Here is a 17,540-nt window from a genome sequence, read left to right as displayed (position 1 = left end):
TCCGCTCACTCATGAAGTCATCCTTCCCTCTTTGTTTGACCTTGAGGCCTGCCTCCTCTTCCCCATATCCCTTTTTCCTCCTTTGAGTCTTCTTCCTAGTGAAGATTTCCATCCTAAGTGTGTATCACATGGCTATAGACTATATACTAGTGGACACCATATTTAGGAAACTACATATAGGAGTGGCAATCATGTTGGGTCCAACTATATACGAGTAAGGTTAGATATAAGATAGAACATAAATCCATCAACCCTGACCTTTTCATTAAACAAGTCAAAAATCCATATCCAAACCTAATGATTTCATTAAATAAGTAGCCTAACCTAATTTATAACAAGTTGATTAAGTTAAATGAGTTAAATGGTTAAGCATTACCATATTCTGTATATCAATTTGCTTGAAAATATGTATTAGGTATTGCTATGTATATATCAAGAAAACTTAAAGTATGTATCGAAAATCCATCGAGTGTGTATCATCTGGATACATACTATATTTTGGTTAACATGATTTTGAAAACTATATATAAGTTTACCTGAATATATATCGATTTATCTAGAGATATGTATTGAGTCATTGCTAGATATATATCAAAAAAGTTTAAAGTATATATCAGAAACCTGTCAAGTATGTATCACCTAGACATGTACTATATACTAGTGAACATGATATTTTAAAAATTCTATATCAATTTGTCTAGACATGCATAAATTTGTCTAAAGATGTGTATTGGGTTGTTGCTAGATATGTATATCAAGAAAACTTAAAGTATGTATTAGAAACACATTGAGTACATATCATCCGGAGATATAACGTACTAAGGTATATGATATTCTAAAAATTATATATCAATTTGCCTGAAAGCATGCATGGGTTATTGAATAACTAAATTGCTAGATGCGTATCATCTAACCATGCACCGTACATTGCTAAATATAGTCTATGCCCACAAGAAAGAGGGGACCTTATATTTCGAAGGAGGAGAAAGGGGCTTGAGGAAGAGAAGGAAGGCCTCATGGATGGGCAAAAAGAAAAGATGGCTTGATGAGGAAGAAGAAAGGGATATAGGTGGATGGCCTCATGGATGATGCTTTACTATTTTCTTTTTGAAGCCATGAGACGGACAAAGGTAGACAGCCTCATGGATGATGCATTATAAATTTTCTTTTTCCTAAGTCAGACAAACTCTATTAGTAGAAGGAATTTCATCCCACTTTGACTCTTCGCTTTCCACTATAAGATGAATGCAATAGGATAGGTGGCAAAAAAGGAAGACTATCTACATAATCTTCTTTAGTATTTGTACCGGTAGATTTTTGTTCTATGCAAGTATAAGGTCAAGAGATGAAGCTCCAAGAATTAAAGATAACTTAAAAATAAGTAAATAAATAAATGAACTAAAAGATACTTGTCTATGCCTCATTATATACTAGGTGTCAGTGGAGATTATATATTGTGGAACCATATCCTGCTGAGATGTTTCAAAGATGAGTCCATAAAAAAGGCTTGGTGCAAGAATAATAAGTGTGATTCAGCCTTTCAATGCAATATCATGCATATAGAATAAACAATAGTAAAGCATAAGAAGATGATAAACTAGGTTAGTGGCAACCTTCAAAAGGTAAAAACCAAAGTTACAATGAATAGAATTTGAAAGCTCTCAAGTAAAAGGAAAGAACCCCCTCTATTTACATTGGAGGATCCACACACACACACCACACACACACACTTTACATATATATATATATATATATATAGGTTTTATGTTGTTGGGCATAATGAACATGAAGATGAGGCATCAACGGGTATGAACTAATAAAGATAGAAACTAATGCGGGTGTTTAATAATTTATATATATACTATCTGTCATTTATTTATTTCACTTTCAAATCGAATTCATCACTTATTTGATCTTTCCAATGATTTTTTTGGCATTGAGACTCATACTATCCATAATCCATATGAGGGTGTTTACTTATATGAGTGTTGGGTTCTAGACCAAATTGACCTTTATATTGTCATGTTGTCCCCCGGCATATAGAGTGTGCATTATATAGATAAACTCCATAAGCATCCCTTGGTAAGATTGCCCTTAGCCATTATGATACAAATAATTGGTGCTGTAAATTGGCTATAGTTTTACCTTTCACTCTCAAGCAAATATCAAGAATTACTGTTGGTATTGATTTGCTGACTTCACCGATGATCCTTTGCAATTTACCATGACCAACAATCTCGAGTCCTAGGCGAAGTAACTATTGCTAATTCAGTTTGCTATAATCCTGCTAGTGTAGTTTCTATACTACATTGGTTGGTGGATTACGAGGGCTCCATTGACCTTCTACCATTATCTCTTGATAAGTCAAAGCCTCTAATTAGAGTCTACAAATTATAATACTTCCATGTAAAACTGATTATCCTTCAAGAAGTTGGAATCGATTTTCTCCTCCATAAGATATGATAGAATGCACTAGGGTTGAATGCATCGGCTTTTAACCATGAAAACAAGTTTTTAACTTATTTCACTATCGATACTGATACTATATACTACTCCAAAAGTCACCTTAATATAGTGGCCATATTTTTTTATAATATTTTCTTAACTTTCTCCTACAAGGACATAATCGTAGTGTGCAGCATTTTATTGAAATCGATGTTTCAATAACTGCATAAGGCACATCAAGCATGCTATAAAGTTTTTTGGCACTCTTTCCATCTCGTCCGAACATACCACATAATCTGTTGGTAGAGTCTCATCCAGGTGTACTAGAAGAAAGTCGTGATAAGTTAAACGGTAAGAATAGATGAGTGTGGATATGCCACCAATATTGGATAAAAAGTAGCATGGGTCCAGGTTCCTTAAACATTTAGAACTTTCATCACTATCACACTTTCATTTTAAGAAGATGATGTGGATAAAGATAGATGCGTAGTACCGAGCTATGATAATAGAGAGCTATAAGTTATACCTACATCTAAGGTAGAAACTGTGGTAAATAAAGAAAGATAAAATATATTAATTTGATTGTTAAGGATCCTTTACAAAGTACCATTTTCACTTATACTAACAGATAATAATTGCATATGTTGATAGTTGCTACCATATCTTATATTAACGAAAAATAACAATATATTTTGATAATTGCTACCATATCTTCCTCCATTTCTGACAGTTTTTTAATAATCGATATCAGTTATCATGCATTGTGCATATTCAATAGTATGGTTGCTCTACACCAACTATCTAACCGATAATCTTATTGTATCAGTCACAACTTATATTAGTCATCTCTTTTGTTTTGGCCTATAATGCAATTATTCTACTTGAAAATATTTCTAAGATCATGTCGATTATTTCAATCTATTCTTATATATTATGGTTGATTATAACCAAGTCTAAGCCTTTGGTCTGCTTATCAACATTATGATTGAACCCTTATCCAATTGAACAATAGTAAGATGGCCCTCATTTGCTTTGATTCCTTCAAACATGATTTATGTGGTACTTGCTCTTATCCTCAGCTAAATTGTCAAGATGTGGTATAAATAAAACTCCAAAAAATAACCTTTCTTTATGTAGCCTTCGTAATCCAAGTTAACCAAATGTTTCTTAACCCCAAAAACATGATATTGGATGGAGATTACTCGACTTGAGGCTATGGAAGGATGATTTTTAAGGGCTATTTTGAGTTGACTTACTTACACCTACTTCACGTGACCTAAAATAATGATGTGAATAACTTATCATTTATGATGTAAAGACCCAATCTAATTGAACTTACCCAAATTAGACCTTATGATTTAAGTTAACCAAACTTGTTTTGAATATTCTACTAATTTTATCTTTACTATTTTTTTAAGATTTTAGAGGATTTTTAAAAAGCAAAAGTTATATTGCCCCTATTTGTATAATAGATAAAGGTAAGGCATAGAGAAGAAATGTGATGGATATAAAAAATAACTAGGTTCAACTTTTGAAGGCAAAGAGATATGGGAAAATTTCATTGCGCAAAGTTTAAGAGGTCAAGATTTAGTATGCTGAATTATTAAATGAGTTAATATATCAAAGCATGTTTTAATCATTTAATATTAAGTACTATCAAGAAGGAGTATCAAGGAGGGTGAATAAAAATAACTCAATATTCATGTAGATTTTATTTGAGAAGCATCTTTTCACGAGTGAGGTGATAAGAAAATGCCATGGCATATCATCTTGTGAAGAGCTAATGTGGTATGAATAGATTAACGATTCTTCCATAACTTTTGGATGATTAATTTTGACCGCAATCCTCTATTACCCCATTGCTGTTAGCTTCTATATTACATGTTGTCTACGAGTCCATGCAATCTCAAGAAGTTCCATCTCTTCCCACGTTGGAATCAGACAGACGAAGATCTTCACTTGATCAGGTTTAATTCATTGGAAGAAAGTAAAATAGACCTTGTACTCCTCCACTCACCCTCCTCGGCCCTTCCACCACCTTGAGGAGGTACGTATAGAATGAAAATATTTAACCGTTTGACGTAGTTAGCTTAATTCAATTTATTATAGGTCAATTTAGATGACATATTTGATAAAATATTTAGATCTACGTAATCCATTTAATAAACAAGTCAAGTTTGGAGCGGCAAATTTTTTTATATATCTTTATTTGAATCGATCCATGCTGGTCTGATTCAACCCGGTTACCATTCCTAAAAGAAAAGCTATTTTGCCAAAGAGCCGCTATATATGCTAGTGAAAGCCCCACTTCTCCTTCCCCTTCTCCTTCTCGAGTGAAATGGAGATGGGGGTGGTGGGGGAGGTGTTGTGTTGGGTCTACCCCAATTTGTACACCCTCTTCCATTTCTATACTCTTCCAATCGAATCAAAAGGTCTACATGTTTCCACTTCTCGCTAGTGATCCAGCAATCATGAAGTCACTCATATCGCCAAATTGATTTAATAGCATGTTGTAAGAGTTGCTGCTGCAGTGAGCCTTCGTTCGATAGAGTTGTGGCAGAGGAGCATGATGGAGAGAATATCACGTCAGTGCTCTCTCCAACATGTAAAAGCAGAGTCCCAAACGGAAGATAGCTAGCTGGAGAACAGTAGGAGAGGCTTGAATAAAGGGAAAATGCATAACATGACATGGGATTGCATCCATTAAATCCATATATATATAACATTGTAACTAAACTTTGCTTTCATATTTTTGCCGACAAAAAGAGAACCTTACGAAAATTTCTTATCCAGCTAAGAGTAGCATATAAGCCGACCTCGATCATATATGAACCAAAAATCCATCGATCTGAATTTAATTTATTTATTAAATAAATATAAATTTATAATCAAATTTAATTTTTTTATTAAACAAATAATGGCATCCAACCTACTAATAGCTTTAATAAAGAGATTGGATCAAGTTACATAGCTTAAATAAATTTTAAATTATTTATTTAAACAAGTCTTAAGCAAACTGAATCATAACCGTGTCAATCTGACGTAAGTACTAATAGATCAAAATAATATTAAATGGAACTCTAAAACTAAACAAAATCTATTCAACTGACGGGTCAACTCAAATTAGTTGTGGGTTGGTCAGCAAATCCGATCATAAATTAGTACTTTTGTGCATGACCGGTCACCAATTTTGCAATGACAAGCTTATAACATATATTATAACACATTAAAGAACTTTTTATTTGGTATCTTGAAAGATTAGTTCAAAAATAATATGCCATCACATATAAAAAGAACTTACCTGACTCTTTTTCTCATTTTTGTAAGATCTCAGGAATTTTGCAGTTCTACGGGCCTGGCTGCGTGGGACACGTGTGGGGCCACCTGCAACTTGCGTGGGAATCGAACCAACCCCTGTGGGAGATATTGGCGGGTCCCGGCCGTGGATGTGGATGACACGCAATTCGCGAGTTGCATCAGTGTAGTGGGGCCTACCATCTTGAAAGGCATTTGTCCGTTTGTGTTAGCCTCTTCCTCTCCACCTTTTCTTAAATGCCCGTATCTTTATGTGGCTTGGTTTTATTGGTGGTGGTGGGAGGGATGAGGGGAAGAGATAACGAGGGAAAAAGGTACTTGAAATCTTTCTCATCTGCTCCTTTGTACTCATTAACTACACGTGGTCCCTCCGTGTGGAAAACAGAGACCCCTGTCCCCGCCTTTCCATTTAAGATCACACATCATGTTCATGATTCAAGGTTATGGGGTCCCATGTTCTGAGTCTCCTCTCAAGATTGCTAACAATAAATAAGTATTTTACAATATATATATATATATAAAGTACAGAAGTTGGAAGATCTATTATATTATGCAGAAAATTCTAGGTGTTGAATGAGTCTACAAAAACTGAAGTCTTTATATGTCTTATTTAATTAGAAAAAATTCTGAGATAGGATACAGATGTCTTTGCATGGCTTGCCTTCCCCCGTATCTCTCCCTCTGCCACTTATCTCAGAAGCCACAATACGGCCCTTGTGAGAATACTAGCGTGATATAATCACAAGAAGGTTACAAAGGATGAATGAAGATATTTGGGAACTGGTTTGGTCTGGATCTAATTAAAAATATATGATTTTTTTGATTAAAAATTAAAATATATTATTGATGCATTAAATTAGTCTTAAGACATGTGGCATCATCATACGAAATCAAAAAAATATCAATCTTTAAAACGTCAGATCAATATACCAATTTTTGAAAGCAGATTCAGCTCGGTATTTTACTGAATATCTTTATTCTCTCCGGATGACGTCTCTACTGATAAAATATTCAGATCGGATATATGTCGATCTGAAACCCGATCTCTATTTTAGAATGTTACGTCTATCTCGGTCTTCTACCGAGATGATCTATTATTATAACAAACTTGGTTATTCTGCAAACACCCACAGTGATTTTTCAATCAGGCCACAGCTGATCATGATTCATGTCCAGCTTATATGCATAGCTGTATGCCAGCTCACTTACAGGTGACTCTCTAATCGCCTAACAGACTCTCTAACGATACAACAAACTCTGAAACGGCCTCATCATCCCTCTATAAATAGAGGATCAGGAATCCTCCATCGGTAAGTCCAACTCTTAAAAACTAGGAGAAGCTCTGCCAGCAAAAATCAAGCCAGGTTCTTCACTCCTACTCAGTTCTCCTCCAGTTTCATTCAATTTTTCTTGCTCTTCTACTCTTTTTACTTATGTTCTTAAGGCTCGAACTAACTTAAGCATTGAAAGGTCAAGAACCGAAGGATCCCCATCTGATTTTTTGACTAATTTTGCAGATTAGAGAAATTTTCATCAGATCGTAAGGATTGCTCCAGTCCAATTTCGCTCTCTACTCCAGATTTTGAACTTTAAAGCAACAAATTGGTGCTAAAGGAAGGAGCCCTAATTTCTTTTATGGAAAGATAGTCAAGGCAAGAGCTCAGCATCCTTCTCCCTCCACTCTAGAAAAAAGAGTACCGGAGGCACCACTGCAACAGCCAATTGCTGTTGATCCTCAACAATTTAATTTTCTTGTTCAGCAAGTCCAAGCCCTGACAGCAGCTGTTCAACAGCTTCAAAAGAGAGAAGAGTAACCATCAAAAGAGGCTCCTCCCCAAATGCTTTATCTCGGTATAATTTCAACCAGTCCATCAAGAGAACACTATATTGATGAGGCTGATAGCGAATTTGCCTCTAACACTCTAAAAGTTCAAAGAGAGGGCGATCTGGAGCACAAGGTCTTGGATCTTAAAAGGCGCATGATGGAGCTCCAGTAGAGCGTCGATCTCAGAATAAAGATAATTTCAATCTTCGATCTCCTTTCTCTATGAAATTTTTTGTGAACCTATTTTGGATCGGTTTAAGATGCCCACTATCGAGTCTGTTGATAGCTTTGTTGATACAATGGATTATATCGAGTGCTACAGAGCCCTCATGGTTTACAAGGGGTTTCTGATGTCCTATTATGTATTGCTTTTTCGCAACCCTCAAGAAAGCAGGAGGATTTGATTTTCTGGACTTCCATAAGGGTTCATCTCTTCTTTTGAGCAGCTTGGGAGATCGTTTATCACTTATTTTGGTACTAACAAACCTCATTTGAGGTATGTGGATAATCTCTTTTCTGTTCAGCAGTAGGAAGGAGAAGATCTCCAGAAATACGTGGCTCATTTCAACGCGGCCATCTTAAAAGTAAAAAATTTTAATGAATCAGTTGTCATATCTATTTTGAAAAGGAGACTTTGGAGCAGCTGTCTGATTTTTTTTCTAAAGAAGAATTTTCAGATACCTATGATGAGATACTTGACCGGATGGCAAATATATCCAAGTCGAAGAGGAAGAAGCTATCTTGAGGCAGGCAAAGAAGGATAAGAATGGCAGAAAATGGCCAAGAGAGATTGATGAGCGGCTGAAAATTCAAATCAACCCCAGAGAAATTCGAGATCAAGAAGCCCACCTTAGTATTTTAATTCATATGCCCCGCTATCCACTCTCCAAGCTCAGATCCTGATAGAGATTGAAGGAGAGAGATATTTTCGAAGGTCTAATCCTTTAAGGACCCCATCAGAGAAAAGAGACAAGCGAAAGTATTGTCGCTTTCACAGAGATCATGACCACGACATCGAGGAATGCAGATAGCTGCGAGATGAGATAGAAATCTCAAGATTACCTCAGTAAATATGTCAGACCGGCCAACTTCAGAGAATACAGATCTCCCGCAGAAAGAACTTCTGATGATCACAACTGACCAACTGCTAGTGTTATCAATATGATATCCAGTGTCCTGCCCGCCTTGATGACCTGTCCCCCAAGAGGTAGAGAACTGAAGATGTTATTTTTAAAAAAAAAAAGATGTAAAGGAGATTCAAACCCCTCATAATAATGCTATCGTCATCTCTATGATAATAGTAAAACATGATATAAAAAGAGTTTTGTTGATAATAAAGTTATGTCGATGTATTGTTCTATAATACTTTTTCAAAAATGAATATGACCGGACAGTTTAGGTGGATCAATACTCTCCTCATTGGATTCTCAAAAAATTCGATGGCAACTAAAGAGAAATTACTTTACCGATTACGACGGGACAGGAACCAAGGCAGTCAGCAGTATAGCTATTTTTCTAATAGTTAGAGTCTTATCTGCTTATAATGCTATCCTTGGCCGACCTGATCTTAATACCCTCAAAGTCATTATCTTTACTTATCATCTGCTGGTATATTTTTCGACTAGAAAAGAAGTTGGTGAAATGCATAGCGACAGTAACTACACCAGTTGATATGCCAGATGCACTGGATGAGATCGAAAAAATCTAAGGTGAACTGGTGGAAAAGCTTGAAGCCATCCTTTCGAAGATGATCCAAAAAAATGATCCAGATCAGTGTGAATCTTAAACCTAATTTAAGAGAGAGACTGATTAAGTTACTATGAGCAAATGCTGACATCTTTGCTTGGTTGACTTCTGATATGCCTAACATCCCAGCTGATATGATTATTCATAAACCAAATGTAGATCTAAATTTCAAGCTGGTTCAACAGAAGAAGAGAAGTTTCATCTAGGAAAGGCAGAAAGCTATTGATGAGGAAGTTGACAAGCTTTTAAAAGCAAGATTCATCAAGAAAGCTTATTATCCGAAGTGGATAGCCAATGTTGTTATGGTCAAAAAAGCTAACAACAAATGGAGAATCTATATTGATTACAAAGATCTCAATAAAGCTTGTTCGAAAGATAGTTTTTCTCTGACGAAAGTTGATTAGCTTATAGATGCTACCTCTAGTCATAAACTTCTCAGCTTTGTAGATACTTTCTCTGACTATAATCAAATCCAAATGGCTCTAGAAGATGAAGAAAATACTATTTTGTCATCGAAAGAGTTTTGTATTGTTATAAAATGCTACCTTTAGATCTTAAAAATGCAGGTACTACATTCTAGTGTCTCATCAATAAATTTTTAAGCAACAACTTGGCCAAAATATGAAGTCTATATTGACGACATGACAGTAAAGAGCATCGAGGAGGATCGATATATTATCGATCTGAAGAAAGTATTTGGAGAACTTAGAAGCACCAGATGAAGCTCAATCCCAACAAATATACTTTCGAAGTTGGCTCAATAAGTTTCTTGACTTTTTCAATAATCAAAGAGGAACAGATTCTAAAAAGATTAGAGCTTTATTGAAAATAAAATGTCCGACTTCTATTACCGAAATCCAGCAGCTCATCGGATGAGCAGCAATCCTTAATCAATTTATTTTCAGGTCAGCAGAAAGATACCTTCTATTCTTTAAAATATTGAGAATATTAAAAATTTCAACTGGATAGAAGAATGTCAGACTGCTTTTGAAGATCTTAAGAAGTATCTCGATTCTTCATCTCTTCTTTCTAAGCTGATCGAGGGTGAAGAATTGTGCATGTATATTTCTATATCACCTTTTGCAGTCAACTCGGTTCTTATCCCGAAAAAAAATAAAATTCAAAGGTTGATCTACTACACCAGCAAACTATTGTGAGATGCAAAAACTCAGTATAAAAAGATTGAAAAAATGATATATGCTTTGATCGTAGCAGTCGGAGACTCAGTCTTATTTTCAAGCTTATACTGTGGCAGTATTGACAGATTAGCCACTCAGATAGATTTTACAAAGAATTGATACTTCAGGTCAGATCGCCAAATAGGTCATTGAACTCAGTAAATTTGATATCCACTACTGATCTCGAATTGCAGTTAAAGGCAGATGTTAGCTGATTTTATCACAGAATGTACTGTCTGGATGATGCGTCAATCCTGACAAGTCCTAAAAGTGATAATTCATTTTGGATTATTCACATAGATGGAGTTTCAAATTCTCAAAAAAATGGCACTGGTTTGATTCTGGCTAGTCCTGAAAGGTTCGTAACTGAGCTGATCTTGAGGTTCAATTTTAACACTTCCAATAATGATGCTGAATATGAAACTCTAACGGTGGATTTTAAGATGGTGAAAGAGCTCGGAGTCAGAAAATTAAAGATTTTCACAGACTCACAACTTGTGGTTGGCAAAGTTCGAGGTCAATTTGAAGTCAAAGATTCCACGATGGCTTGTTATCTACAAAATGTCAAAAGCGATCCAAAAATTTTGAGGAGCTTAAAGTGCTTCAAATTCTGGATCAAAAATATCCGAGCTGATGCTCTATCGCACCTTGCCACTTTGAATTTTTTCGAATTAAACCAGAAGGTATTGATTGAACAGTTGGATAGGCTTAATATTGAGGTGCTTTTTATATTTCAGATAATCATAAACCGAGCTGGATTGATCTCCTTATGGATTACATATCTAAAGATATCCTATCCGATGACCCGACCAAGGCCAGAAGCATTAAAAGATAAGCTCCATGGTATGTTCTTCAAGAAGATTATTTATATAAAAGTCTTATTTTCTTTCTTTACTTCGATGTTTAATGCCATATGAAGCTGACTACGTACTTCGAGAACTGCAAGAAGGTATATGTGGGAACCATCTAGGGATAAGTCACTTGCTTATAAAATACTTCAGCAATGCTACTACTGGCCAACTATTCAAAAAGATACAGCTGATTTTGTTAACAAATGCGATCAATATCAAATGTACGCTAATATCTAACATCAACTTGCTGCTGAGTTTATTTTTATTACCGCTCTTTGGCCCTTTGCAATTTGAGGGATGGATATACTGAGTTTTTTTCAGTAGCCATAGGCCAAAAAAAATTTCTGATAGTAGCTATCGATTATTTCACAAAATGGATAGAAGCGGAACTATTAGCCCAAATCATAGAGAAAAAGATGCAAGATTTTATCTAAAATCCATAATCTATTGGTTTGGTTTGCCTCGGATCATCATCACTAATAATGATCGACAGTTTGACAATCCTAAGTTTAAGAAATTCTACTCTAAATTTTACATTGATAATCGACTCACTTCTGTTGGACATTCATAATCGAATGGTAAGACTGAAGTAATCAATAGAACTATCCTTCATGGTTTGAAGACAAGGCTCATTGATGCAAAAAGCTTGTGGGCTGAAGAGCTGCAAAGTGTATTGTGCCGTACCAAACCACACATCGAATTCCAACAAGAGAAACTCCTTTCAGGCTCACTTATCAAACTGAAGCATGATCCCGATGGAGATTGACTTATTGTTTGGCAGAGTTAGAAATTTTTATGAGACAACCAACTCTAACCGCTGGAAGATCGATCTAGATCTTCTTGATGAAATAAGGAATAAGCCCATATCAGAATGACTATCTATAAACAGAGAATTGCTAAGTATTATAATGCTTGGGTGAAGTCGAAGTCATTTTAGAAGGGTGACCTCGTCCTGAGATGAGCTGAAGTTTCAAACCTATTGAACAAGATAAGTTGGCTCCCAATTAGGAAGGGCCTTATCGAGTCATTGATGTAATTCGTCCAGGGATTTATAGAATTAAAAATTTAGACAGATCTATTATTCTTCATACTTGAAATTTTAAAAATCTCAAAAAATATTATCAATAAAAATATTTTAACGAGCTCTTTCTTATATGTCATGTCCTCCCATGTATCGAAGTTCGGTCCTTAAACTGGTAAAATCCCGTAGGGTATGATATCTTAATCCGGATTTCAGTCAGATAAAGCCCCATAGGGCACAATATCTTAATTCGATTTTAGTCTGATAAAGCCCATAGGGCATGATATCTTAATCTAGATTTCAGTCCGATAAAGCTCATAGGGTACGATATCTTAATCCGAATTCTAGTCCAGTAAAGCTGTAGGGTAGGATATCTTAATTCAGATTTAATTCGATAAAGCTCCATTGGGCACAATATCTTAATCCAGATTTCAATTTGATAAAGCCCAAAGAGTATAAATGTTAATCTGAATTTCAGTTCATAAAACCCGAAGGATGTGAATGTTTATCCAAATTCTAATCTGATAAAGTTTCGAAAGGTATGAATATTTATCTGAACAATGTTAATCCGAATTCCAGTCTGGTGGAACCCGAAGGACATCAGTATTCTTCCAATTTCAGTCTGAAGAAGCCTTGGAGGATTTGATCCCATCATTGACCGATGAGTCTTGTACTGGATACAAGACCAGAAGTATTTTACATTAGTTTCTTACCAACATGATGTTACAGTGATATCTAAAGCGAGATTATCTTGGGGTTCTCCTGAAAATACCGACTTTCAGGTCAAATTTTAAGGCTTGATCCGTCCATGGTCATGCAAATAAAAGTATGCCCAGTCTATTTTTAATTAATTAATGGTGGGTGAATTTAAGGCTACCAGTCTTTGATTTTGTTGAATTAGTTATCGATTTTCGATTCTTGATAAGTGATGAGATTTGCTAGACTAAATGACTCAAAATATTTGAGAAAATATCCTTTGCATTGATATTTGAAAAATTACAAAAAAAGAACCCACATCAGATTTACATATTTCAAAAAAAAAAAGAAAAGAGAAAAATAAAAAAATCTATATCAGATCAGTACATCCGAGAAAAAAGAAAACTTCTACTGAATGATCATCGATGTGTTGGAGCTCTTCTTAGTCGATTCCTTCTTGGGTTGCTCTAACTTTTCAGTGTAGTAATAGCAGACTCTACGACTGGATAGGCTCCTATTTCTTATCGGCCTCAAGGTCTTCAGACTTCATCGGAGGTACCACAGATATGGGCTCCACAACAATGGCTTTTATTACGTTCACCTCGATAGTTGATCGATCTGACTCCTTTACTGGCTCCTCTGCTACTTCGGAGGGCGATTCAAGATCCCTCTTCATGTCCATTTCGACGATCACCTTTGGAGTGACCTTGGAGATGTCCATCTCGAGATATAGCTTCTTGATCAGGTTGCAGTACTGCTGAAGATGTAGTCATATGCACCCTCGGAGCTCTCGGACACTTCATCTTCGAACTCCTCGGAAGTCATGTACAGTTCCACTGCCTTTGCCACCTTGTCCTGCTCCTTTATTTGTCTTTTCAAGGCCTCGATGGCCGTCTCATGAGTTTCATGGCCTTTTCCGCCTCTTTAAGCCTCGGCTCCAATTCTTTATTTTTCTCAGCAACAGTGTGTAGATCAAAGATCTTCTTCTCCTGCTTGTTTATTTTTCGCTGAAGATCTAGCAAGTTCTGGTTCTTCTCCTTCAAGGCCTTTAGCTTCTCCTCGAGTTGATGTTTGAGTCTGATAGCAAGCTCGGATTTCTTTTTCTTTTCCTCTTGGAGGATGATTAAATTAGCATCCATGGTTTCTTTATTCTTAAGTAAGTAGACCATATTCTCATACATAACTTTAAAGTCAACAGCAATCTGCAGGATAAAAGATTTAATTCAGTCATTCATCGAAGTGAAAAAGAAAAGAAAAGAAAAGAAAAAAATACTTACATGCATGAGTTGTTCAAATCCATGGTTGATGATCTCCCCAGGCTTATTCTTTTGATGCACCTTCAGATCGACGGTCGGCATTGTGGATTCGAGGAGATCTTGGCCTAGTCGGGATCGCTCTAGGAGTGACATTCTTGTTATGACGTTCTCCTCAGTTGAACTTGATGGTGCCTTAAAAAGTATGGTCGGTTTGTACCCGAGCTCTCTGGAGGATGGTACAGACCGGGCGTTATTGTTTTTAATCCTCACCATGATGGGTTGGCGAGGTGGTTTCAGTGACAGTGCCAAGGAGAATTCTATGGTCCCTAAGAAGCCTCACTTCTTTCTGAATTAGCTGGGGAAGGAGTCACTGATGATGATCGGAATGGCACCGGGGTAGGAAGAGGTTCCGCATCTTTAACTCTTTTAGATGTGGGAACAATGCAGATGATTTTGGTAGATCCTTCCTTTTTCTCTCCTCCATCTTTGTCGGATTGAACCTCATCTCTGCATCAGATATATGTTTTAGAATATTGAAGATAAAAAGAAGAGAAATTAAAAAAATAAAATACTCCTGTCTTATCCCGAGGAGAGTACAGATTGATTCCGACGTCATACACCATGTGATCATTTATCAAAGTAGAGAGCTTAGGTGTTTTGGTGGTGATCAGAGTTGAATGAGTCATCTCATCTCCAAGGAGAATTTCATTATGAAAATTGTGTTTAGTGTTCGGACGCCCCCATGAAGTCCTAAAACCCATGGAATGGGAGTCAGGACAAAGAAAAAAATGACCTTTCAAGCCATGAATGAAAGAAAGAAGGCTAGATCCGAATTTACAGCCCCTTCGAGGTGAGAAGTTCCACCAGCTCCTCTCACTCAGATATCTTTTTAAAAGGACTAGAGATCTAAACAAGGAGATCCTAAGGTCTATATGAAAGAAGTCGCACATGATGATGAATACTATAATCATCCTAATTATATTTGGATTATTTGAGTGGAGTAGATTCTATAGAAATCAAAAATATTACAGAAAAAAGGATGTAATAAAATTCGTAGGCCGGACCGAAGAGACTCATCATAAAAGGCTATACAGCCCTCAGGAGTTCAGAGACTGACCTTCTCGATCCAATACTAGTATTTCATATTCATCAAGTATGTTATATTTGTCTGTAAGGGCTGTGAGGTTCTCCTCGATCAAGATAGATCCCTCTATTTTGGGATCGAGATAGTCCGTGAGACCATGTACGAAAGATTTCGTGCTGTGATTCGAACTCTCTTCACCTAATAGGCCAGTTTCAAAATTTTTTGAGGTGCATTTCCTACCTCTATGGTCAGTAGGGGCTGGGTCGATCTAACCTGTGATTCATCTATGGTCTCCTTCCTCTTCTTACTTCTGTGGGATATATTTCTCGAAAGAAAAGTATAAAAAAAAAAAGAGACTCGAAAGAAGAAAAGGGCTACCCTATGGTTGAAAGAGAGTGAATGAGGAAGGACTGGTACCTAAAAAAGATAGATGAAACCCTCCCAAAGATAAGATAGACTCCTTCTCTCTTGCTCCGACGAAGCTCCTTACTATCTCCGACGATTGTTCTGCATTGAGAAGCTTCTGAAAATATTTCAGCAGTACCTCGCAAGATAACGGAGAAAATGAACAGTGATCGGGGGATAAAAAAATCTTTTATAGATGAATCGATGGTCAAGATTGACTGGTCTCCTTGTCGATTTGTGCCACTTGACATCAATCCAATGCTCAGTCAGACAGTGGTTAGACGCACCTTTACTCAAATCCTGCCACATCAGACCAATCCAACCCAAGCTGATAAGCCAACCGGGCATTGATATTTATCGCACTTTATTTGATATTTTCAAATCGCCTATCCAACAATGATGAGGAAAGATATGACGGATCATTTTTGAAAGATTAAGTCCATTCATTTTCAACCAAATAATTAATTTTTATGCCCTCGAGATGTGGCATATTTATTTCAGGCGGCAGCAATATCTGTTTGAAAAATTCAAGATAAAATATGAGATAAGATTTTCTGATCGATGAAAATCAAATAAAAATTCGAGCATAGAGATAAGATCTTCTAGTCGATAAAAAATCGAGCTAAAAATCAAGTACGGAATAAGATCTCCTGACCGATCAGATCGAAAATTTAAAAGCGAAGATAAGATTCTTAGTCAGTCAATGATCAAAATGAGGCAAAAATGAGAGGAGATTTTCTGGACGGTAAATATCCAGAGAGAAGATCTTCTGGATGGTAAATATTCGGGCCAAAAAAGGTCAATTTGAAATAAGATATCCCGACTAGTGAAATCTAGCTTTATGGTGAATACTTCTCAAATTGGTGAAAATCATACTTTCTGTATTCTTACTTCCTAATCTGATCAGAAAATTATCGCCTCGGACATAAGGAATAAGGGGCAAAGTATTGATGCATTAAATCAGCCTCAAGACACGTGGCATCATCATACGAGATTAAAATGATATCAATCTTAAAGCACTAGATCAGCATACCAATTTTTGTAAAGCGGATTCAGCTCGGTATTTTATAGGACGTCCCTATTCTCTCCAGACGATGTCTTTTCTAACAAAAATGTTCAGGTCGGATATATGTTGACCTAAACCCTAGTCTCTATGCTAGAATGTTACGTCCTCCCAATTTTCTACTGAGGTGATCTATTATTATGACAGACTTGGCTATTCTGCAAATACCTATAGTGATTTTTTCAACCAGGCTATAGCTAGCCACGATCTCATGTCCAACTCATAGCATACTGTATGCTATTTCACTTACAGGTGGCTTTCTAACCGCCTAACAATTTTTTTAACGGTCTAATAAACTTTGAAACGGCTTCATCATTCCTCTATAAATAGAGAGTTAGGAATCCTCTATCAGTAAGTCTAACTCTTGAAACTAGGAAAAACTCTGTCAATAGAAAATTAATCAGATTCTTGGCTCCTACTCAGTTCTCCTTTAGTTTCATTTAATTTTTTTTGCTCTTTCACTCTTTTTCATCTCTGTTCTCAAGTCTCGAACTGACTTAAGTATCAGAGGGTCAAGAACGGAGGATCCCCATCCGATTTTTTGACTGATTTTGTAGATTGGAGGAGTTTTCATCAGATTGCAAGGATTGCTCCAGCCCAATCTTGCTCAAGTAGATTCACTCTACTCCAGATTTCGAGCCCCAAAGCAACATGT

The sequence above is a fragment of the Elaeis guineensis genome, chromosome 10, assembly GCF_000442705.2.
Source record: "Elaeis guineensis isolate ETL-2024a chromosome 10, EG11, whole genome shotgun sequence".
NCBI classification, from domain to species: Eukaryota; Viridiplantae; Streptophyta; class Magnoliopsida; order Arecales; family Arecaceae; genus Elaeis; species Elaeis guineensis.
The sequence above is the reverse complement of the archived record's forward strand: the minus strand, read 5'-3'. Positions refer to the sequence as shown.